This window comes from Anolis sagrei, chromosome 7 (genome assembly GCF_037176765.1).
Source record: "Anolis sagrei isolate rAnoSag1 chromosome 7, rAnoSag1.mat, whole genome shotgun sequence".
Classification (NCBI taxonomy): domain Eukaryota; kingdom Metazoa; phylum Chordata; class Lepidosauria; order Squamata; family Dactyloidae; genus Anolis; species Anolis sagrei.
Window position 1 is genome coordinate 18983982 of NC_090027.1, and position 12066 is coordinate 18996047.

Here is a 12066-nt window from a genome sequence, read left to right on the forward strand (position 1 = left end):
AAGACATCCGGGCGTCCCCTGGGCAACGTCTTCGTAGACGGCTGATTCTCTCAATCCAGGAGCAACCAGCAACTCTGTTGGCTGATGTAAAATGATGATGTTATCCACTGAAGTTCACCGAAGTCTGCCAGAGGTCTTAGCAAATATCAGAGTATGCCACAGGAATATGCCTAGAATGCACTAGATGTGGGCCACAAAAATAACTTTTCCAGATCTGCTATGTGTGTGTACGGATTCTGAGAGATTAGGCGTAAGTCAGCAAAACAAAAACAAAACAAAAAACAGTGCCCGAGGATATTGACTTCTGTTTTCAAAATGGAGTGCCCACTACAATCTATTTTCCATCTCTTTGGCTCGGAATGAAGGGATGAGACACGAACCTTGAGAGAGAGAGAGAAGGGAAAAGAGAGACAGTTTGTGTGTGGATTGCTGGTTTTCTCTACAGCTGGTTCTGATCTAGTTTCTGTCTAAGAATGAAAACCAGTCTCTCTGCAAAACTCTCCCCCTGCATTGCCTTTGCAAAATTATACCTCTGATTTTTTAAAAAATGAACAGTCATTAGTTCCGTAGTACAAGTTGTCTTTGAGAAGAGTTGATACAACTCAGGCAGACACCAAAGGGGAAAAAAAAATACCGAGGGGGGAGCATCTGTCAAAATGTTTTAAAATGTCACACTAAGTGGGAGCTCCTTTTCCCCCCACTTTCCCTCGATGCTGTCAAAACAGCCGGCCTGAACTTTTCATACAATGGCCTTCTATGAGGGCTTCGGGGTTCATAACCAAGAGCCATTTCTTTCCCCCAGTCAAGTCAAGAGCTGAAATGATTGCTCTAACTACTCAGGGCCTATAATGAGGAGAGAGGCAGCTGTCGGGAGCTCAAACTGGCCCTAAGTCCACATTAATGAGGCTTCACATGGAGAAGTCGTCTCTTTCAGGAAGCCGGGAGCTGAGAAACAGCTGGAACCCTGCTGTCGTCAATGCTGTTTATTAGGAGACAAAGAAAAGAACTTTGGTCGGAGTGTTTAAGATCAAACTCGAGGTTTCCCCCAGAGACACCAGGAGAATTTATGAAATGGTGGACAATGGTTCCACTCAAGTTCCTCCTGTCCAGCTGAGTAAGGTAATCAAACCTATCGTCCAGCCATCGGGCTTTTCTTCCACACCGTCCAGCCAGCCTATGGCAATCATCACTTACCTGGGTTTATCCTTATTAAAGCACTTTGGCTCCGCTGGTTTGAAGCTTGGGGCCTCATATAAATCTCCTGCCTCGGCAGCCTTCTCTAATCAGTCCCAAACCAAAGCTCATTAACGGGGTCCCGTTTGGTGGCAAGTGCTCCTCCAGCATCATTAGTCACTATAAATCTTTTGGCGAAGTGTTCAGAGCCATGTGTAAAACACTTCTTCGAAATTATCACTGCAGTGAGTAGATTAGTCAGTAGCGCACAGAAACGTTTGCTCAAAATCCTATTCCACACCAAGTGTTCTGTCGCCGCTGGGCCTGTAGTTAGTTGACTTTTAAAAATAGGATGTGTAACCTTTGCCCAGCGGGAAGCCAGGGGCCTAAGGAGAAGTTCTCAGAGGTTTCCACTACAAAAGAATCTTCAGATGGCTAAAGAAACTTCAGCTAGTCCAGCGCGGGGCAGCCATGTTACTAACAGGAGCGGGACGCAGGGAGCATACTTGCTGTTCCAGCTCCACTGGCTGCCGATTTGCTACCTGGCCCAATTTAAGGTGCTGGTGTTATCCTACAAAGCCCTAAACGGTTCCGGCCCAAAATACCTTGCGGACCGCATCTCGGCCTATGAGCCCACGAGGACCTTGAGATCATCTGGGGAGGCCCTTCTCTCGATCCCGCCTGCTTCACAGGCACGTCTGGCGGGGACGAGAGAGAGGGCCTTCTCGGTGGTGGCCCCCCGGCTGTGGAACACCCTCCCTGTTGACATCAGACAAGCGCCCTCCCTTATGTCTTTCCGTAAGAGCCTAAAGACCTAGCTATTTGAGAAGGCATTTAACTGAGTGCTACATTAACTGGTAACGACAACTGGAACGGAATATGGTTTACGAGATTGGTTATGATTCTACGATAAGACGGAGCGGATCATTTAGTGTAATTATATTATTGTGTATTAGTGATATTGCTTTATTGTAAATTGTTTTTATATGTTGTACACCGCCGTGAGTCGCCCTAGGGCTGAGAACGGCGGTCAACAAATGCAGCAAATAAATAAATAAATAAATAATAAAGAAGTACAACAAAGTCCTTTATTAATGAAATCAAACAGGAACTTCAAGGCTTTCTTGATAAAGGATTGGTTCTCTCAATCTTGTCTACAGGGGACAGGCACTATCTTCAATAACGTTTTCTTTAAAGGAAAATTCCCCTTTTTAACTTCTCCCAGGCTGACTGAAATCCAACCCCCTCTGATGTGTGTTCCGCTACCGGGCTGAACTGCTTCTCGGATGCCGAGTGGACCTACTAGCAAGGCAGTGGATATTCTCCAGCTGGAGTTCTTCAGTCTTTAAGGCTGTTTTCCTGGAAATTCCCAAAGCTGTGGAAATGCTTCCCTGGAGTTCTTAGGAGACTCTTAAAGCTGTTCTCCTCTGGATTTCTCTCCTTTCTGTTTCTGTTGGAATTTCTGTAACCCTGGAAATTCTTAAAGCTTGAAGCCTTTGTACAGGGGAAGTTACACACACCCTATACAAAAGCTAACCTGGCTGAGACTAACTAACAAAATGGCTCACTTCCCTTCCAAAGCCCAAAAGGGGGACGGGACCAGGGAACCTAATGATAATTTATAAGCAGTTGACCCAATAACTGCAAAGTAAGGAAAGCCATCTAACTACAAAGGCATAGAACTTTAAAATACGTGCAGTAATCAACAAATAGCAAGATAAGCTGGAGCTCCTGGTGTGGCTGTACTAGAACACTAAGGGAGCATAAGGATAAAGCTTCCCATGGGGTTGCCTTTGGTTGCTCATGTGGGGTTGCCTTTGAAAACGGTCCGGAAGCTTCAAGTAGTCCAACGAACGGCAGCCAGGTTGCTAACAAGAGTGGCTCTCAGGGAGCATACGACCCCCTTGTTACGCCAGCTCCGCTGGCTGCCAGTTTGCTACTGGGCCCAATTCAAAGTGCTGGTTTTGGCCTATAAAGCCCTAAACGGTTCTGGCCCAACTTACCTGTCCGAATGCCCTCACGAACCATCAAGAACCTTGAGATTGTCCGGGGAGGCCCTGCTCTCAGTCCCGCCTTTGTCACAAGTACGCCTGGTGGGGACAAGAGACAGGGTCTTCTCAGTGGTAGCCCCTGTCTCAGTGGTAGCCCGCTAACCATTTGGTCAGCAAATTCAGCAGCTCAGCAGTTTAACCGGCTGTACCACCAGGGACTCCCTTACACATGCATATAAAATTAAAACCACCAGTAGCCACAAATTAAGCCACCATAATGCTTCAAAGGGAGGCAAAATAATGACATAGGTGTCACGTTGATAGGACTCTGTCTATTTTAGGTAGAGATGAACCAAACTCCCAGTTTGTATCAAGCAGTTTAATTAAAACAGCACTTACTTGCTGGCTGTATTAATAGACCAAAATATAAAACATAAAGATAGCACTCAGCCACAGAATGAACAAAAACTGATAGCAAAAGCTACACCATAGTCAAAGGGCTGTAACAAACCTGAAAAAGTTCCAGTCCAGTGGTCAAACACCAAGAGTTCAATAAACAAATTCCAGGGATCAAGAGTCTATACCATAGTCAAAAGCCAGCCCAAAGGGTTCCAAGATTACAGGAGACAGGTCATGATACCGAAAATCCAACAGACCTGGGGGGGAAACCAGCAACATCCACCACCAAAATATAACAATACTTTTCTCCCAAAGATCACTTCCAAGGCTCACTCCTTATATCCACAAACACCCAGCTGCAACCTATCTCTTGCATACCTCCACCCTTAATTGCTTTCACCCTTTATTTATTTATTTATTTATTTATTTATTTATTTATTTACTTTGCTTATATACCGCTGTTCTCAGCCCGGGGGCGACTCACAGCGGTGTACAACATAGAAAGGACAAGGTTCGAAAATTCAAGACACAATCTAAAATATCAATCTAGCAATAACCAAAAACATCATCATCAAAAACATCAACAATATCAATAATACAAAAAGCCATTCGTGTCGTCTCATCGTTTAAACCACAATCCAGTATCATTTTCCGTTGTTCCATTCCTGTCGTCATTACCAATTATTGCACTTCTTGTTCGAATGCCTTCTTGAACGGCCAAGTTTTTAATTTCCTGCGGAATATCATCAGGGAAGGAGCCAGTCTGATGTCCACGGGAAGGGTGTTCCACAGCCGAGGAGCCACCACCGAGAAGGCCCTGTCTCTCGTCCCCGCCAGGCATGCCTGTGAGGCAGGCGGGATCGAGAGCAGGGCCTCCCCGGACGATCTCAAAGTCCTGGTGGGCTCATAGGTCGAGATGCGGTCAGATAGGTATCTTGGGCCGGAACCGTTTAGGGCTTTATAGGCCAACGCCAGCACCTTGAATTGAGCCCGGTAGCAAATTGGCAGCTAGTGGAGCTGGTACAACAAGGGCGTTGTATGCTCCCTGCGTCCCGCTCCTGTTAGTAACATGGACCAATTGAAGCTTCCAGGCTGTCTTCAAGGGCAACCCCATGTAGAGAGCGTTCCAGTAGTCTAAACGGGATGTAACCAGAGCGTGGACTACCATGGCCAAATCAGACTTCCCAAGGTATGGGCGCAGTTGGCGCACGAGCCTAAGCTGTGCAAATGCTCCCCTGGTCACCGCCGAGACCTGGGGCTCCAGGCTCAGCGATGAACCCATGAACTCTTACTTACAGGTTACTAAAGCCTTTAGAACTAATACTTACATCAACCCTTCCATCACCAAGCACCATCAACTGCAGAACATATGACAATAGGACATTATCACACGCGGCTCTAAAATAGATCTGTTATTGCAAACCCGTCTAGGTTTGAGCTAGAGCATACCAGAACAGCTACTATTCTCATTGCTCCAATCTATAATGATTTATTTATTTGACCAGTCATGTGACCATTTTAGTGGGACCCTGAGCAATGAAATCAAAACATCAACTGGGCTGAGGCAAGGGTGCATTTTAGCCCTTTTTCTTTTTAACTTCTATATAAATGGCATCGTAAATACATTATCTTCTGACAGTCCACATGGCCCTAAAGTTTTGTCCAGAACTATTAACATCTTGCTTTACGCTGATGATATGGTGATTATGGCAACATCTCCAGTGGGACTGAGAAGATCCCTGGCAAAATTCAATTTGTACTGCGAGCTAAATTTACTCATTATGAGCAAGGATAAATCCAAAATTATAGTCTTTGGAAAAAAACAGAAAACGTGGTCCCTGAATGGCGTACATTTGGAACAAATTATTTGCTACAAATATCTAGGCATTATGTTCATTGCTCCAATCTGTTCCTTAGGCACTTGAAGAAAATTGCAAGCTCTTTTAACATACTGCAACTGCAGGGATTTAGATCCTTCCAATTCATTCATTGCCCTTATCCATCCATGCTCTCTCCTTTTTTTTAATTTTCTGGAAGAATTATATAACTCGGTGAGTTCAAAATCTCATGAGACTCTGGCCTTGTGATTACTTCTGCAAGTTCACAAGCATTTCCCTTGATACACTTTAAATATTAATAGGTTTTTAACAGACAATTAAGTTTTAAACAGACAATATCATATGAAAGCTGACTGGCACAACCTGGGGATCACAACCAGATACAGTGAAGACATCTGCCCTTGCGCTATGCTACTCTGCTGCTGAGTACGCATGCCCAGTGTGGAACACATCTCACCTCACTAAAACAGTGGATGTGGCTCTTAATGAGACATGCCACATTATCACAGGGTGTCAGCGCCCTACACCACTGGAGAAATTACACTGCTTAGCCGGTATTGCACCACCTGACATCCGCTGGGAAGTTGCAGCCAATAGTGAAAGGACCAAGGCAGAGACATCTCCAGGTCATCCCTTGTTTGGGTATCAGCCAGCACGTCAACAACTTAAATCAAGAAATAGTTTTCTTAGATCTACAGAGACACTCGCTGGAACACCCCAGCAAGCAAGAGTCCAAAAGTGGCAGGCTCAAACCCAGCACCTCAATCCATGGGTGATACGAGATGAGAGACTCCTCCGTGGGCACACAGAAGACTGGGCGATTTGGAAGGTGCTGAACAGACTGCGCTCTGGCACCACGAGATGCAGAGCCAATCTTAAGAAATTGGGCTACAAAGTTGAATCCATGATATGCGAGTGTGGAGAAGAGCAAACCACTGACCAGCTGCTGCAATGCAACCTGAGCCCTGCCACATGCACAATGGAGGATCTTCTTGTGGCAACACCAGAGGCACTCCAAGGGGACAGATACTGGTCAAAGAACATTTAATCAGCTACCAAGTTTGCAAAATTTGTGGTTTGTTTTTTTTATCTGTCTATTTGTTTTGTTCTATTAGAAATGTAATACAATGTTCTGGTTGCGGATGACATGATAAATAAATAACAGACAATTACAAGCTTTTCCCTGTTTTGTGTATTTCTCAAGAGGAAGGTCTTCTTCTCATTGCCAGACAAACTCAGGCTGCAATTTGCAGCAGTTCACTTTCAACAAAGAGCTGGAATGTTTGCAAAGTGCAATGGAAAATTGGCAAATAGGACAAAAATGGCTAGTGAAGAATGGAAATCCCTATCAGTGTCTGGAATTAGCAGTGAAATTGGAAGACCTCTGAATGAATCTTGCTAAGAAAACCTTAGGATCAGGTTGCCGTAATTTGGAGTCAACTTGGGCACATAATAACAACAACATCCTGAAGTACTTTTCTCCCAAGATCTGCCTAATTGCATGTAGATACAGAGACATGACTGTCATATACAAAGGATAAGGAGGGAAGTACACAAAGGATACTTCCCTCCCAGGGGTGGCTCATCCATTACGCGAAGTAAGCGGTCGCAGAACACTTTTTTTTGCCAGGGGAGCAGAGGCGCCTCTGTAAATGCCCCTCGACCGCCACTTGAGGAGCGCCCTCTCAGCTCACAACAGCCCTAGCAGTCCGGGGGGAGCCTCGGCTTTCTTGCCTCCTCTTCCCAAAGGGGCCGGGCCCTTGAGCCTCGCCTCGCCCCTCTCGTTCCTGCTCCACCTGGCCACCAGGTGCGCGAGCAGAGCCGGCGCTCAATCGTTCTCCGCGTTCAATCCCTTCCCCATGACTGGCTCCCTTTCCTGATCCCCCGGCACTCTCCTCTCCCCAATCCGCGGGTGGGCCAAGGGGCAGAGCCGCCGCGCTTGGCCCGCTTCGGGTCCGGAGGCGTGTCTGAAAACCCCAGCGTGCGCACCAAAAGTCGCCTCTTCTCCTGACTTTCTCTTCAGCCATTGGGACCAAGAGAGAGAGAGAGAGAGAGCCCCTCCGGATGGAGGTATCTCCCACCTCCGCTCCCTCCTTTGTTTTTGCGCCTACCTTCAGGAAAGGTGGGCATCTCCACCTCTCTCTCTCTCTCTCTCTCTCTTGGTCCCAATGGCTGAGGAGAAAGTCAGGAGAAGAGGTGACTTTTGGTGCACACGCCGGGGTCTTCAGGCATGCCTCCGGACCCAAAGCGGGCCAGGCAAGGGAGCAAGTGCGGCAAGTGTAGTTACTGGGATGTATAGTTCACCTACAATCAAAGAGCATTCTGAACTCCACCAATGATGGAATTGAACCAAATATGGCACACAGAACTCCCACGACGAACTGAAAATATATATCAATGATTAGTTTGGGGGGGGGGGGGCGCCAAAATACTGTTTGCTTACTGTTGAAAATTACCTAGGGCTGCCTCTGTTCCCTCCATATTAGAAGCAAAGCTCACAATTTTTAATGCATAGTTTAGCCAGGGCATTTAATCTCCAAGAGCAACTGTAATTAATTAAAAGAACTCAGGGGGTGCCTTGAAGCCACAGTCACGCTTAAATGGAGATGGAAAGGTACAAGCCACAGGTATCTATAATCCTTCTTGGGTTCATCACGCAGCTTTAGGCAGGATTTCATTTCAGACACGGAAGACATTGGCACAGACAAAAAAAACATGGGAAAGTTTGATTTAGAGAACAATCTTCTCCCATAATGTAAGGAGAAGGGGAAATCAAACACTTCCTTTTGGAGGTTGAACAATTCAGTCTATGTAGAGAAAAATGTATAATCCTTTTGTTGACACTTTGGAATTTAGCTTTTGGGAGCATCAATCTCTATGTTATCAGACATCACCAAATGGAATTCAGGCCTTACAATCTGAGATTCTGTAAATGCAAACAACAAGAATTAAATACCTTTTTGTTAGCAAAATATATGGTCTACCACTTATGGCTTCTAATGTTGGTTGGTGACCACTTGATGCCAATTTACCAGTTTCAGTATTATGCTATGCTGAAGAATGTTGGATGGTAGAGATATACAAGCACGGTCATAGCCAGAAAAATGTCAAACTTTTTTTTTAGTGAATCATGAAGAAATAGTTCCATAGCGCAAAATGATTTAAATAGAATGGTTAATTCTATATTTTATATAGATCTAATTAAATCCATTTTCTATTTTAGTTACAAAGTTTCAAGCCCTAAACGGTTCTGGCCCAGCCTACCTATCCGAACGCATCTCTTCCTACGAACCCTCCAGGAAGTTAAGATCATCTGAGGAGGCCCTGCTCTCGATCCCATCTGCTTCGCAAGCACGCTTGGCGGGGACAAGAGACAGGGCCTTCTCTGTGGTGGCCCCTCGGCTGTGGAACTCCCTGCCTAGGGATATTAGATCAGCCCCCTCCCTCCTGACCTTTCGTAAGAGAGTGAAAACCTGGCTCTTCGAGCAGGCATTCGGAACCCTGGAATAGTCAAGCTTGAGATGGAGAATGACCCAGGAATGGCCAAGACGATGAAACGGATGAGGATTGGATTGAGAGGATATAGCTCTTTTTAAATTGTTATTGCACTGTCTTTTTTGTCTAAATGCACTTAATTGTTTTTGCCTTTGTATTGTATTGATGGCATCAAATTGTGCCGATATTGTCCCTGAGTCGCCTGTGGGCTGATATGGGCGGGATATAAGTGATGATGTAAATAAAGTCTTAAAATAACTGAAGATGACTGTGAATTGGTAGCTTACAGTTACAAAAATGTTTTCAAGTGTTGGAAACACTTGAAAACTGTGTCAATACATTCTGACAAAAATCAGGCTCCATTGATAAACTTTGGTGGGCACTCAAGAGCGCAAGTCCAGCCAGTCTTTCTTGCCCCATGGTACTTCTTATATATGTTTTCAAATGTTTAAAGAGTTGAAAACGACCTATATGTAGGCATATGGGAACCCTACTATCTGGAATGGGGTGGGAGGGGGGGAGCAAGGAGGGAAAGGCCTAATTCTCTATTAGGAACTTGCCTCCTACCTCATTTTTTTTTTGAAGTGACTGAATCACTCTGAACTTTAATGGAGGTTTTTGGTTTTTTTTAAAGTTAAAACTGTTTATTTTAATTATGGTACATAACAGAAAAGCAAATCATGGCAGATATAATCAAGTACCAATATTTTGACGTGTATATGCCTATCTACCTTATTCAATCAATCAGTTAATTTTGTCATTAAGTACAAATTATTATCGTTTACATATCTTAATACACATAGACTTGCTATTTCTGCCTGTTTTCCACTGCTTTCCGTCAGAGCTTTGTATTAAATGTTTTCCATAACATTCAGGAAATCAGCACATGGCATTTTACACACATACCACAGACCTGACACTCATCCCAAAACCCCTATCCTAAACAAAATAAACCCTCATCCCCACACCCGTGCACCCTTCACCATTATTATTATTATTATTATTAACTTTATTTGTACCCCGCTAGCATCTCCCGAAGGACTCGATGCGGCTTACACGGGCCGAAGCCACAAAACACAATACATAGAAAACATAACACAGCAATAAACAAAGCAAATCAAACAATTAAGCAAAATAACCACAATGACAATACATCAAGACACTATTAAAACTGGTTCGGCCAGCGCAATGGGGTACAGGGTTAAAAGTGCTGAGATGGCAGGAGGAACGTAGGATTAAAGTGCGGTGTGCAGCAACATTAGTTGTGCTAAAGTGCATCTAGGACTTGGGATGGGGATTCCTAATCTGCGAAGGCACATTGGAACAGCCAAGTTTTTAGGTTCCTTCTGAAAACTGCCAGAGTAGGAGCCTGACGAAGCTCTTTTGGAAGGGCATTCCAAAGTCGGGGGGCCGCCACAGAGAAGGCCCTGTCCCGCGTCCCCACCAAGCGCGCTTGCGACGTAGGTGGGATCACGAGCAGGGCCTCCCCAGATGACCGGAGCGAGCGTGTGGGTTCGTAGATGGAAATGCGGTCACGCAGGTAGGGTGGTCCCAAACCGTTCAGGGCTTTGTAGGTGAGCACCATGACTTCCCACACCGAAACACTATGAAGCCTTTAAGCCTATTTATCTATCCTTATTCATGGTAAACCTAAATTCCTAATGGAGCTCCTCTATATTACTGACTCTATTCAGATATGCCATGGCCAACTTCCATTTTTCTAAAAAGTCCTCATTACTCTTATTCCTCCTGTTATAAGTTAGTCTGGCCATTAGCATATATTCTCGCATTCTTTCCCTCCAATCCTTTTTGGTTAGACCTTTTTCCCCTTTCCAATCTTTGGCTATGGTCAATCTTGCCGCTGCAAAGCTATATTGATATATTTCTTGGTCCTTTTGATTATTGTTTTCTCTCTGTAGACCTAGCAGACACAGTCCTAGGCTTTTTAAAAATCTTGTTATGTAACATTTTATTTGTCTCCTTAATTACCTTATCCCAAAATTCCTGTATGATCACACAGGTCCACCACATGTGGAGGAATGTCCCTTTCTGTTTCCTGCACCTCCATCAAATACCTTGTTTTGACTTGTCTATTTTGGCCAATGTTGCTGGAGTGATATAACACCTATAAAACATTTTGTATTGATTCTCCCTGATTGAACCCGATAAAGTAAATTTGAATTCTTTGTTCCATAGGTATTCCCATTTGTCCAATTCTATTGGTCTGCCTAGGTCCTTGACCCAGGATAACATTACTGTCTTGACTCTGTTGTCCTCCATGTTATAGCTTAGTATGTATTTGTATGCCTCCTACCTCACGTTGAAGCAAAGAGCATAGCGGGGGGGGGGGGGGGGGGAGCCTGCAGCTCCGTCCCTGTCAACTGCCCCTACCAAGTAGTCTTCTTAATGAGGGCCTTCAAACCCCTTAGGCTTTGTTTGCCAGTTAAGGGTGGGCTAACTTGGTTGCTTCTACTATATTGGTTATTGCTGCAGGTAATGGCATTGTGAATGAATTGTCAAAATTTGCTTGAGATAGTGCTTGCAGTTCTGGAGGGACTCATTTAATTTTTGCTTATTATAGATTTAGTAGGGGAATTTGGTTAACCAGGTAAAATTCATGAGTAAACTAGGTTGTTTTTAACCTGATTTTTTTCGGGTGGGAGGGGTTGTACCCCTAACCCCCCCCCCCCCCCCCACCCTTAGCTACAGCCCTATATACAAGAGAGGATTCATCCCATCTCACCATCCTTGGTTACATCCAAACTGGACTATTGCAATGCACTCTACGTGGGTTGCCCTTGAAGACGGCCTGGAAATTTCAACTAGTACAATGGGCAGCAGCCAGGCTCCTTATTGGAGCAAACTATAGGGAACATACAACACCCCTATTAAAACAGCTTCATTGCCTGTCAATAAGTTGCCGAGCCAAATTCAAGTTGCAGGTCATGACCTATAAAGCCCTAAGTGGCTCGGGCCTTGCCTATCTCCGCAATCGCATCTCCTTCTATGAACCAGCACGAACCCTAAGATCTTCCGGGGTGGCCCTCCTTTCACTCCCACCACCGTCACAAGTACGGTTGGTGGGGACGAAAGAGAGTGCCTTCTTGGTGATGGCCCCTCCGCCTCGGGAACGCCCTTCCAAAGGAAATAAGACAGGCCCCATCCCTCCC